This window comes from Epinephelus fuscoguttatus, linkage group LG18 (assembly GCF_011397635.1).
Source record: "Epinephelus fuscoguttatus linkage group LG18, E.fuscoguttatus.final_Chr_v1".
NCBI lineage: Eukaryota > Metazoa > Chordata > Actinopteri > Perciformes > Serranidae > Epinephelus > Epinephelus fuscoguttatus.
Window position 1 is genome coordinate 40728446 of NC_064769.1, and position 14238 is coordinate 40742683.

A 14238-nucleotide genomic window follows, 5' to 3' on the forward strand; every position below is an offset into this window, starting at 1 on the left:
TGCCAGAATTACACTCTATTATAAACAATTGAATTCCACGTCCGCACTCGGTGTAGCCTCAGGATTAGACCCAATAACCATGACCAACTAGTTGTGATTTACAAAGAATAAATCATTAGTCAAGAGTAAGAAATTGAGCAAATACAAGTGTGATGATACTTAACACAGACCTTATTAACCGCTAATACCAGTACCTCCAGAAAAATGCAGAGGTTTTTTGTGATTGATTCGGTCTCAGAGTAGCTGCGCTCCCGTCATCTCTGATAACGAGACAAGACAGGGAGACTGAGAGCGCACATAAATCACTCACTCTCTTAGCTGAAGTCAGGGCTAAGAGAAGTGCTGTCTTCAATGACAGTAGTTTGAGAGAGATTTGTGACAGAGAGAAGGGAGGTTCTCCCAGAGCGCATAACACCAGAGGTAAATCCCACTGTGGGGCCAAAGAGCACGTGACAGGTCTCTGTCGCCTGACTCCTTTCAAAAAGCGCTTAACCAGCGGGTACACAAATGGATCTCTCTCCATAGCCTTCATGACATGATATATATTTTATTTATTCATTTTTACAGAAGTTGTAGCATATTCTTTTTGTAAAGCTACAGAACTTGTTTGACTCAGCAATGTTTTATAAGTTTGAGCCATGTGTTTATTAAGGTCTGAAATAAAACAAGATGAGAACTTAAATATTCCCTGCACTTTCTCTGATGTAGTATGCTTGCTTATCATAGGAAGTAATTAGAAATGACTCTTTACATTAAGGTAGTAGCCTAGTGAGATCAAACTGCAGTTTTTGCAAGTTCCCGCAATTTTTACAAGTTCCCGCCATTTCATTGCATGAAATTGCATAAATATTCCGCATATTCCAACGCATTTTTTAAGAAAATGTGCCGCATAATCAAGGATTTTTGCCCACAACAATCACAAAAAAACTCCACATTTTTCTGGAGGGACTGTGTATTAGTGGTTAATAAGGTCTGTATTAAGTATCATCACACATGTATTTGCTCAGTTTCATACTCCTACTGAACTAATGATTTATTCTTTGTAAATCACAACTAGTTGGTCATGGTAGTTTTTTTGTGTCACTTGTGCACATCCAAAAAGCAGTTTCTCATTTCTTTGAACAAGTTGCAAATGCTTTGGTACATCCATGCAAATGAGTATGTACAATTCTCTGCTGTTTCCTACATTATCAATTGTTTATGTCATGTTGATCAAAATGTATTATAATGGGTCTCTGTTGAATAGTCTCATCCCCACAACGTTGTGCGGATGTACATTTAGGCATTAGTTCATCACATAAGTCTTTACGTGCAAAATGGTTGAACAAGTTGTCATAATATGTCAAGCATATTTCTATACTGTACATTTCCATGAGACTTTTTTTCTAAATCTGTCCTGAATTGGTAAATTGCTCCCAGGTGAATCTTGACTTTCTCTAACGAAGGGAAATGTGTGAAGCATTAGATCAACCAATGATCAACCAGTTTTCTGAAATAGCTCAAAGGTTCATCTCATGAACCATCAACTGGCAAGTACATATATAGCCGGAGCACAACACAATGTTACAATGTCTGACAATGGAAGGACAAGGAATTGGCAGCCAGAGAGAAGAAGAAGAGGAAGAGGAGTGAGGCTGCGTGGCGGAGAAGTTGGGAGGCAAAACAGAGGAAGAGGCAGAAGAGGCCGAGGAATTATGCGTGTTCCGGATGAGATAAGAGCCACACTTGTAGACCGCGTTCTCAATCATGGGCTTACAATGGCCGAGGCTGGTCGAAGGGTGCAGCCAAATGTTGGGAGAACAACTGTGTCCTCAATCATTCAGACTTTTTGTCGACAGAACAGGTATGTAATCTAACAATAGGCACTGTACTGTAATACTGTATACTTTCTGTAATGCTTCATACAATGTTACAGTATTCCACTTGCATTTTACAATATACAGTGAGTATACTTTATACAGTGACATTTTATCTTACTCAATTTTGTGTTTTACATTACTATATTTTTTCCACATAGGACTGCAAGACGACTTCACAGGGTGTCCTGAGCAGGAGGAGGCTATTTGCACCATGGTTGTAGAAAACAATGCCATAAGACTAAGGGAGATAAAGAGTGCAATTATAGAGGACAACAACATCTTTGAAAACATCCAAACAGTCAGCATCTCAACCACTGACAGGGTGCTGAAAAGACACCAAATGAATATGAAGCAGCTGTACACTGTTCCATTTGAAAGAAATGGTGAAAGAGTGAAGGAGCTGCTACCAGTATGTAGGCCTACAGGTAAAACATGTATATGACATGCAGTAACTGTACCTCACAGTAAACAGTACAACATCGTACAGTGATATACAGTACAGTAAGTGTGACCTTTACACATCTGCTGTGGCTGTAGAAAAGAAGATGCAATATGTGCTGTATACATTTGATGTGACTGTATCTTGTCCAAAATGAAAATGCATGTAATTCATAAAACTGATGTTGTGTCTTCTGGATACAGTGCATAATGGAACTGGAAGCAAGCGAACCATGGCACAACTTCATCAACATGGATGAGGCTGGCTTCAACCTAACGGAACGCAGAAGGCGTGGTCGAAATATCATCGGCCACAGAGCGACAGTCGATGTGCCAGGCCAACGGGGCGGGAACATAACCTTGGGTGCTGCTATCTCTGAGAATGGCGTGCTAACGCATATTCCCATTATTGGGCCGTACAATACAGAGCGTCTTGTCACCTTCTGAGACACTCTCTACAGGGATCTCATCCCTGAACAAGAGAGGCGTCAGATTGGAGATGACTTACCAAAGTACGTGATAGTTTGGGACAATGTCAGTTTCCATCGCTCCAACATCATCAGGCAATGGTTGCGACCCACAGCAGGATGCTGATGGAGTTCCTCTCACCCTGCTCCCCATTCCTTAACCCCATTGAGGAATGTTTCTCAGCATGGAGATGGAAAGTATATGACCGCCAGCCACATACACAGATGACCCTTCTGGCTGCCATGGATGCAGCGTGTGATGACGTCACAGCAGATGCTGGCAGAGGCTGGATAAGACACTGTAAAAGATTCTTTCCACGCTGCATCGCAAGAGAAGATATTTGTTGTGATGTGGATGAGAATTTGTGGCCCAACAGACAGGAACGTCAGGAGGTGTATAGACTGCACTGTAATTCTTACAGCACTGCATGTACAGTTTTCCCCATGGAGACTGTCCTACAGTATGTTCACATTTCTATTTTGTTGTTTTGTTTTTTTCTTTGTGCTCTGCAGTGCTGTCTTTCCTTTCTGTGTCGCAATGACATGGTCTGTCAACAAATTACAGTACGTACTGTACGTACAGTAGTACAGTGCGGACGAGGAATTCAATTGTTTATAATAGAGTGTAATTCTGGCAGCATATGCTCCGCGTCCGCAAGGCTGAAATCATGCACCCGGTGTAGCCTCTGGGTTAGTAGAGAGATTCTACATTCCTTACACACTGTCTGAACAATAGAGACAAGACACTGGGCTCTAGTTTCGCAGACCGGGCGAGGCGGGGGTACAGCACACCTGCGCTTCGCCAACTGGGTGTGGCCAGGCTGATTTTGTAAGTTTGGCACACCGTGCGCTCTGGCGCAGCTACTCCTCTTTCCCACCTCTGTCCCTCCTACCTGCGCAAGTCGGAAAGAGGGAGGAGAGAAGGCGTGGAGTGGGTTTTACACACATCAAGCCAATCAAATGATCCCCTCTCCTCGCCCTTAAATGCACCGCGCGAAGGCGTAATGAGAGTTTACTCAATTCGCCATGGCAGAAGAGAGCAGCAGCGTCAGACGGCCAAACTTCTCCCAGGAGGAAACTGATGTTTTGGTCCGGGAGGTCTGCTCGCAGTGTCCGAATATACGGAACTGTGAGCAGACCTCCACGGGCTGATGATGCAAAGGTAGCCTGGGAGGAGGTCACCACAATTGTAAATCAATGATGCGTTTCTCTCGTGCGCGCTCTCTCTCTTTCTCTCTCGCAGTCTCACTCTGTTTCTTTTCTTTTGACTTTTCTAAGATGGCAGATGCTGAATATATACTCCCTATCTGATGCTGTGGCTGTTTGTGGTTGGCTGAGAGGGATGTGAACTCATTAGTTTGCAGCTGTTTAATCAAATCAGGTTGGGTTTCCATTACGCGTGCCAAACGTGCCAAACAGTGCCAATCCCCTTTGATCTGACATCACATGTGACGGGACAGTCGATATAGAGATACATTTATGTGCTGATTGCAGATAGTTGCATTGAATAGTGGTTTTGTGGGTATTTATTGCATCGTTAATGTGCCTGACATTCTGGAAACCTGCCTGTGAGGTTTTGGTGACGTGTGCGCACTGTCCGCCGGTCAGCCAAACTTCGGCTTACACCGGCTGCGCTCCCCCTGCGCTGACAGTAGACCTGGTTTCAGCTGGCGAGCTTTTAGCGCACCTTCGGTGAAGCCTTTTGGCACGAAACTGTCACTGCGCCAAGCTGCATCTGTCGACACCTCCCCCTGCTGCGCCACCACTCCCATCTCAGCGCACCTCGGTCTGCCAAACTACCAAACTGAGCGCGCCTCGGGTTGCGCTGCTTGAAACTAGCTCTGCGCGGGGTTCGCCACCCTGCACCACCCTGCGCTGCGCCGGGAAACTAGAGCACTATGTATTACGATACAATTCTGATGTAGATATCAGTAACTTCAGATCAAGACCCACTAACTGCTTATTAAGGATTTACCAAGAAATAATAAAGAAATTCAATTTTCAGAAAGATAAGAAATTGTTGAATACATGTAATTCATGTAATGACTGAAACTAAATTGACAATAGCTGCCAACATTAACACAGAGCATATGATAATTATTGTGACTTACAGTGTGAAGAGAGAGAGGGTTCTCTTCAGCTGATGTGTTCTGATCGTCTGACGAGGAGCAGTGGAGAGACGAGCTGCTGAGAGGCACTTTAAAAGCTATTTGCCTGGAAAGTGCCTCTCAGCACTTTCCAGGAAGTGAAACAGTGAACATCAGTCTCATCCAATAGGCTGAGGACATCCTTTTTATTATTGTTATAGCTGTTAAGTTTCACTTTGAGATGATTCTCTGAAATCATGTGACCACAGCAGCCAATCAGCAGCAGCTGTTCTACCTTTATTAGAAAGAGAAGGATAAACCCCTTCAGTTGCACCAACTCGTTTTCGAGGGGGTCCTTAACACAAATAAACAATGAATACAACACAAGACAACACAACACAACAGTTACATCCATACAGACACAGAAAGAAGCTCGCTACACCAGCCCCCCACCCCCCCACGCCCCCAAAAAAACAAACAAACAAAAAAAAAACAAAAAAACTACATAAGCAGCAACATAACCATGCAATAAATTGTGTACATACGCAAGTAAACATACAAGCAAGCAAACATACAAGCAAAGGGGGCAGCAAGCACTAAGCAACATAGCACATAGCAACATGCAATGGCAGAGAAATGTGACATGCAATGCAAAGAAATGTCCAAGCTTAAAAGGAGCAGGAGCAAGAAAATCCATGTAAGGAAATGGCCATGCATATTATGAACAAGAGCATTTAGATGCATACATGCGTAAACAAGTTGGAATTTGTTCCAGTTAGTTGATATGGTGATTAATTACAGACAGATAGCAAGACAGATAACAAGAACAATTAGAAGCAGGTGCAGGATGTTGCAGGTAGGTAAAAATGGATGCTTTGAAGACGTGAGGAGAGGTAATGGTTCTGATTGAGCAGGGAGTAGTATTCCAATCAGAAGGAGCTTTAAATTTAAAGGCACGTCTGCCAGTTTCATTGGAAATTCTGGGAACTTTAAAGTAGGGTTGCTCAGTGTGCCTTAACTAGGAATTGTTTTAGGTAATCAGGATAATTGAAATGAATGTATTTGAAAATAAACTGCAGCCAGTGAGAAAATCTTCTATGTTCAATTGTTAACCAACTAAGTGACTTATACATGAGACAATGGTGGTTTCTATAGGGACACCTCAAAATAAATCTGTAAAAATTATTATAAGTGACATAAAGTGAGTGAAGAGTTGTATCTGAGGTGTTCTGGTAGACAATGTCTGCATAATGTAGAATGGGTAATATTAACTGTGAAATTATTCTTTTCCTGACCTGAAAAGTAAAACAGCTGATTGACCGGTAAAGTATTGTCAGGCTGCAGTTTACTCTCTGAGTAACAGAACTGACATGGGACTTGAAAGAGAGTTGGGGATATTTAAATTTCTCCACGGTTTCAAGTTGTGTCCCATCCAAGCATTCAATAGGTAGACAGAGGGAATTTTGTCTTATGGCAAACAGCATACAACATGTCTTCTTCTTGTTCAGAGATAATTTGTTAAAATGAAACCATTTTGGCACAGAATCAAAGTTCGCCTGGAGCGTATGCTGAATCTGAGAGATGTGCGAGTTTGAGGAATATATGACCTTGTCATCGGCATGTAATTGAATACTGCAGTCAGTGCAGCTATTAGACAGGTCATTAATAAATATAGAGAACAGCAATGGCCCCAAGGAAGAACCTTGTGGAACTCCTTTCTCCACAATCAAAGAACCTGACTGACTGCCCTGATAGGAGACACACTGACGTCTAAGATGGAGGCAGGAATTAAACCAGAGTAAGGTTTGGCTTGAGAGACCTATTGCATAGAGTTTGTCAAGAAGGATATAGTGATCAACCATGTCAAAAGCCTTAGAAAGATCTATAAATATTGAACCTGTTAACATGCTGTTATCAAAGGAAAAGAAAATGTCATTGGCAAAATCAAAAGTGCAGTGGATGTGGAAAAGTTAGGTCTAAATCCGGATTGAAATGGAGATAATATATGAGACTCATTGAGGTACTGTGATAGTTGGTTGATGATGAGCTTTTCAAATACCTTAACTGTACTATTAATAATTTAATTTAATTTTATATACTTTATTAATCCCCGAGGGGAAATTCAATTTTTCACTCTGTTGTCAATTACACACAGGTCCGAACACACACATGCACAAACATGACATATACATGCACAAAGTGGAGAGATGTCAGAGTGAGGCTGCCCATGACAGGCGGGGTCTGTAATTGTTGACGTCATGTGGATCACCACCTTTATGCAGTGGGATGATTCTGGCACACTTCCAGCTTGGTGGGAATTCACATGTAGATAGAGATAAATTGAATAACATGGCAAGGGGATATGATAAAACATGAGGTGCAATCTTTATAAACCTAAGCTCTAGACCATCTAGGCCAACAGCAATACCTGACGTTAATTCGCGGATCACCTTTTCCACATCAACAGGACGAATCCTTTGGAAGGAAAAGGAGCTGCCGCATTTAGGATTAAAAAGGGGAACATCAGCGTAGGGAAGATCAGAAAATTGGGAGCTACAGACAGAGGAAAAGTGCTGGGCAAAGGCATCAGCAATTGTAGAGGGATCATTAGTTAAGTTATTATGAACTCTGATATGATTTGTGTTTCAGTTAGATTTATTAAATAGACTATTAATTCCATTCCAAAATTGTTTCGGGTTGTTAAAATCATTATTCAGACAGTCCCTATAATAATTTGATTTGGCATTTCTTATTTTGGTTGTGCATATATTTCTTAATTGTTTGTATATAAGCCAATCAGCAGGATCTTTTGTGATTTGATACTTTGACCAAGCCTTATCCCTCTGTTTAAAAAGATGTATGAGGTCACCATTGATCCATGGTAAATGCCTCCCTTTAACCGTAATGGATATCCAAGGGGCATGCCGGTCAATAACATTAATCAGCTCGGTGTAAAAGAAATTCCAGGCATCTTCAATAGATGGAATTAGCTGAAGCCTGTTCCAGTTAATGTAATTCAAATCCTGAATGAAAAGCTCGGTATTCAAATTTTTAAGCTGCCTTACTCTGATGTATTTTGGGGGAGTGCGAGGCAATTTGATCTTCCAGACACAGAAAATAATGGAGTGATCACTGAAACACTCAGACAGTACCCCAGACTTTTGGATGCGATCGGGATGGGTGACTAGAATCCAGTTTAGAAGTGACCTAGTCAGATGAAAGGGGTCAACTCTGGTAGGCTCGTTTATAAGTTGAGTGAAATTAGCACTAATAATAAGGTTCCGATCCTTAGAGGATGAACGGTTGAGCCAATTCTTATCAAAGTCACCCAGAATGATGCATTCATTTAAGCGAATTATGGAGTGAATGGTAGACAAAATGCTTTGTGTAGATTCAACAGGAGCATCTGGAGGTCTGTAAATATTTCCTACAATTAATTTTTTTATTTTCATTAAAAGTAATTTTAGTGAAAATGCATTCAAAGTGCATAGGTTTCTGATTTGGTGTGACAAGCTCAGAGCATAGGTTTGATGAGACATATGTTGCCACTCGTCCTCCTCCTCTGGAACCCCTGTCTGCTCTGTACAAAACATAATTTTCAATTTCGATGGCATTATCAGGAATAATATTGTGATATCATCGGATATCCATTAATGGAAGTAGACATCTCTTCAGTTGAGCTGACTTTATTTGCAGGACTCATCAGGCACCATCATAACACGGCACAACCTGTCGGTACCATCTTGTGTTATCTGCTATAAACACACTGCATAATCATCAGATGCAAAATACAGGTGCTCCCTCTACAGGCCTTGAACTGTAATAACATGTAATAGTCACTTTATAACATCCCTCCCCTCTTAAGTTCAAACAACATCATAGCTTACAGGCAATCTAACACAACATAACTATGACAATTGACTGTATGACCAAACATAACCACAAGCATCCTCTGTTGACATTTTTCCTTTTTCTTTTTTTCATATACCAAAAATATATATATATATATATATATATATATATATAATAAGATAGATAGATAGATAGATCTATATATATATAGATCAAGTCTCCTGCTGCAAAATTGCGCTCTTTTGCATGTTGGTCATGGTGAGCTTTTTGGCTTGCGTGTTTTGACTCCACCTTTTTTTTTCAAATCGGGGTGTATGAGATCCAGTGTACACCTCAACTTCCAACCCATCATCATCTCGGCAGGTGAAAGTCCAGTAGTTGACTGTGGAGTGATGCGATAGCTAAACAGAGCCCTGTTTAACCTTGTCTCCACTGTGTCACCGCTGCTCTTTTTCATGAGCTCTTTAAAAGTCTGTACGGCCCTTTCCGCCAAGCCGTTGGATGAAGGGTGGTACGGTGCTGATGTGACGTGTGATTCCATTTTGTGTCATGAAATCTTTGGTTTGTTCGCTGACAAAACACTGTGCATTGTCAGACACGATCATCTCTGGAATACCGTGTGTGCTGAAACTGTTTCTCAGACAGTTTTTTGTGTTTGCTGATGTAGCTGATGTTACTGGATACACATCTAACCACTTTGAGTGTGCATCCACAATGACTAAGAACATTTTATCCATAAAGGGACCTGCATAATCTATGTGGAGCCTCCTCCACGGCTTCTTTGGCCACTCCCAGGGATGGAGTGGTGCACAGGCAGGTGCCTTTCTGTGTTCTTGGCATGTGGTGCATGACTTTACCTTGTTCTCTATGTCATTGTCCATATGTGGCCACCACATATAACTTCATGCCAGTCCTTTCATGTGGCTCATTCCCGGGTGTGACTGATGTAACTGTTCCATCATGGGAGCTCGTACCTTCTCTGGTATCACAATGCGGGCTCCCCACAGCACACAGCCGTCCTATACACTCAGCTCTTGTTGTCTTTGTCGATAATGCACAAAGTCTCTGTCCTGATTCTTTGGCCATCCTCTCAGCACATACTCACGTACTCGTGAGAGTATAGGATCCTTAGTTGTCCATTTTTTAAGCTGCTCTGAAGTCATCAGTGGTGGATGCTCCTGATCCAACATTAGCACATGTTCCTCTGGTGCTGAAACACTTGGTGTCTCTGGAAGTGGGAGGCGGCTAAGAGCGTCAGCGTTACCATTGTTTTTACCTGCTCTGTACATGATAACATACTCATATGCTCTTAACAGTACAGCCCATCTCATTATCCTCTGGGATGCCATCTGTGGCGCTGCTTTCATCTCATGGAATAAACCGTTACGGTTACACAGTGTAACCCTGGTTCCCTAAGTAAAGAAGCTGCTTCTCCACCGGGAACCAATTATCTCTAATTGGTAGGGGAGCCTCTTTAAGACACCCCGTGAGGAGACGTGCAACCCACACCCAACACCCAGTGTGTAACAAACAAACTATATACAAATATACACTATTTACACACCAGTTGGGTCATGCCCCACGAGACGCTAGGGCAGACCCAAAGGGTGGGACGGCTACATAAGGTGGTCCGCAAGGCGCTGAACCAACCCAAGGCCCTGCAGACGCTAGGGCCAACCAACATACCCAGAGGCTACGCAGAGCATTCCGCCTCCTTCCAACCAGCCTGCAAGACGCTAAGCTGGAGACTCCACACAAGGCTATGACTGAGCGGCCCCCAGCACCCGTTCCCCCAAGGAGGGGCTAGCAGCCACATTCAGGCGATAAAACCTGGTGAAGGTTGATGGTGCCGACCAGGTAGCTGCTGCACAGATGGTGGTAAGAGATGCGCCCCGCCACAAAGCCCATGAGGTAGACACACTCCATGTGGAGTGTGCCCGAACTAATGGGGGCGCGGGTATGCCTTCATGCACATACGCTTCCCGTATAGTGTCAACCACCCAGTGGGACAGCCTGGACTTGGACAGGGGCCTACCCCTTTTGCTGGGGCTGAAACACACAAACAACTGATCAGAGGATCCAATCCCCTGAGTGCGCTGAATGTACTCCGACAGTGCCCTGACTGGGCACAGCAGAGACTCTTGGCCCTCCCCATCCGAGAGTGCCCTTAGGTCAACTAACTGTGACAGGTGGACATTAGACAGCACCTTCGGCAGGAACGATGGATTGGGGCGAAGAACCATTCCGGATCCCTCCGGCAAGAACCTGCAACAGTCCTTGTGCACTGACAGTGCCTGAAGTTCACCAATTCTCCTGGCTGAAGCCATGGCTAACAGGAACACTGTCTTGAGGGAAAGCCATTTCAGGTCTATGGTCCCCAGAGGCTCGAAAGGAGGGCGCTGAAGGGCCCTCAGGACCAAATCCAGGTCCCATGGGGGAACCGATGGCCCAGACCCACATGTCGTAAGACACCGGGCCCCTTTTAGGAACCTGGAAATCAATCCACAGTCCTCCTCACTCAGTTCTCCAACCCCAATCCGGACCGCCTTAATCACTGCCACCATACCACGTAGGGTAACTGCTGCCTTGCCTGTTTCCAGCAGGGACTGCAAGAACTGAGACCTGCACCAGTTAACAAACAGTCTCCAGCGATACGAGTAGGCAGTTCTAGTTGACAGTGCCTGGGCTGCCTGCATAGTCTACCTGAGCCATGCTGGGAAAGGGTGGAACAGTGTCCCGCTCGCCTGAGACAGAAGGTCCCGCCGCACCGGAAGCTGCCATGGTATCCCGTCCAGCAGAGGCGGGATCATTGAGAGCCACGGCATGTGGGGCCACAGAGGAGCTACCAGGATCAGACTCACCCCCTCCACCTGAACACTTCGTAGAAGGGCCTGGAGAAGAGTGAAGGGGGGAAAAGCATACAGCTGACCCTGAGGCCAAGGGTGAGCCATAGCATCCCATCCCAGAGGAGGGTAGTCGTTCCTGAGGGAGAAGAACAGGCGACAATGCGTCGACTCCCTGGTGGTGAACAAGTCTACCTCTGCTCTGCCGAAGCAACTCCAGATCTGTTCGACCACCTGGGGATGGAGTCTCCATTCCCCCAGGTTCAGGCCCCCTCTTGACATGATGTCTGCTGCCGTATTCATTGGTCCTGGCACATGAACGGCCCTGAGAGAGCAAAAGTGAGGGTGGGCCCACAGCCACAGTTGAGTTGCCAGCTTTCACAGGACTGGGGAGGCCAAGCCCCCCTGCCTGTTGATGTATGCTGCCGCCGTGGTGCTGTCGGTCCTGACAATCACAAGGCGACCTCTCAGCCTTGGCAGGAACTGTCGGACTGCCAAAAACACTGCCCTCAGTTCCAGGATATTTATGTGCTGGGGCCGCCAGTTGTCTTCCCAGCGACCGTTGATCCTGCAGCCTTCGTGAACCGCACCCCATCCATCCTGGGGTGCGTCTGTGAATACCAATTGGCGATAGATCACTGGTCCTAGCACATTGCCCGAGCCTGTATTGGTCGGGGTTCTCCACCAGCTGAGGGCCCTGTAGAGGCCCCTGGATACCACCACCTTGGCATGACGGGGTCCCTGTGGACTCAGACCCAAGCCCAACAGGCACCGTTGGACTGGTCGCATGTGCAGTAGGGCAAGAGGAACTACCTGCACCATGGCAGACATCAAGCCCAGTAGCTGCATGCAGAGTCCCCACTCGACCTGGGACTGCAGCTGAAAATGACTGAGGCAGGTGTTGAGGGACTGCTGTCTCTCTGGAGTCAGCACCACTGTGCAACTCCTGGAGTCCAAAACCATGCCCAGAAAGGTTGTCACCTGGGAAGGCTGAAGACGGCTCTTCTTGTCATTCAGACGCAACCCCAGGTTCTGTATGTGGGCCAAGATCATGGTCACATGCTATTGACATAAGGCTTCTGACTATGCACAAATCAGCCTGCCGTCGAGGTAATTGAAAATCTTCAGACCCTGACACCTCAGGGGGGCCAGGACTGCATCCATACAATGGGTGAATGTCCAGGGGGCCAGTGAATTGCCAAAAGGCAGAACCCGAAATTCAAAAATCCTGCCCTTGAATCTGAACCGCAGGAAGCGCCAATGCCTCTCCCAGATTGGTACCTGGAAATATGCATCCTGCAGGTCGATGGTTGCAAACCAATCCCCTGCATTGATGGCCTGCTTCACCCTCTACATTTTGCATCGCAGGGAGCGAAGGAACTTGTTCAGCCCCCTGAGATCCAGAATAGGACGAATCCCCCCATCCCGCTTTGAAGTCAGAAAGTAGCGGGAGAAAAATCCTGCCTGATGGTTCCCAGGTTCCACCTCTCTTATGGCCTCTTTTTCTGTAGGAGAGTAGTGAGCTCGTTCCGCAGGGCTTCCACCTGTTGAGGGTCCGCCACTATAGTAAAGGTGGGCACCACTGTCACAGGAGGCCTGCGATCAAATTGCAGGCGGTAGCCCTGAGTCATGGTGGACACCACCCAAGGATCCGCCCCCAGTGCCAACCAGGCCTTGTGATGGGCTGACAAGGTGTCCTGGCTGGCCTGGCGACCGGTATAGTAAGAAAGCAGGGGGGCCTTTAGAGGACCCCTGGGGCTTCTTAAAACCCCGTCTGGCCTTGCCCCGTCCCTGCTGGCCCTTGGCCTTGCTCTTCTGCTTACGAAAAGCCTCCAGCTGGGGCCTGAGATCCCCTTGTCCCCAAAATGCCTGGTCCATCAAAGGCTGAGGCCTCCCACTCTGCTGCCTACCTCTGCCACGCAAGAACCCCGTTGACAACTCTCGTGCACATTTACGGTTTTCCTGGGCCTGTTTAATCAGCTTGACTGCGGTAGGCCCAAACATGGCTGAGGGGTCCAAAGGCAACTTTAGCAGCCCCTCGCGATCTGCCTGTGGCAGCTGTGACTGGGACAGATACAGGTGGCGTCTAGCCGACCACAGGGAGGACAGAGACCTGCCTGCAGCGGTACCCTGCTCTTTGGCCGTCGCTGCCAAGAACGTGGAAGCTGCAGTGAGCTCTTCTGCCAAACTGGGGCCTCCAGTGCCATCCTTTAACTGATGGGACAGATGGCGCACATAACAGGACAGGACACCGCTGTATTAGCGAGCTTGGCTTGATTTGCCACAGCCTTGTGTGTGCATCCGAGCAATTTGTCCATAGCACGACAGTTCTTGCTCGAGCACTTAGCCTGCCCTAACATAGGGGCTGAGGGAGTGATCATGTGAACAAGGGCCTGATCCACTGGGGGGAGGTCCCCACAAGCAATCTGCTCCTTGTCTTGCATGTTGGTCATCATTCTATTCTTTGACAATCATTTGTAAGAGTTCCCCGCCTTCTCAAACTGCTTGTTTACCACCGCTTTAAAGTCCGGCAGCAGGGGAATATGAGCCGATGTGGCGAGTACGTCATCATCATCAAACAGGGACAATGACTCATCAGGTTTCTGAGGGAGCGCAACTCCCAGAACCTCGATAGCCCTGGCCATCACATCATCAAAGCGGCTGACTGTTTCATCCTGAGGAGTACAAGCAG

General features: G+C 46.0%; 1 protein-coding gene and 1 pseudogene across 3 annotated transcripts in view; both read right to left on the reverse strand.

Moving 5' to 3' along the window:
* The window catches only part of LOC125906307 (tropomyosin-like), a 98813-nt gene that overhangs the window by 43218 nt on the left and 41357 nt on the right, over positions 1-14238 (reverse strand). The gene's annotated exons all lie outside the window — the stretch shown is intronic.
* LOC125906300 (uncharacterized) overlaps positions 1-14238 on the reverse strand; it is a 77113-nt pseudogene that overhangs the window by 11414 nt on the left and 51461 nt on the right.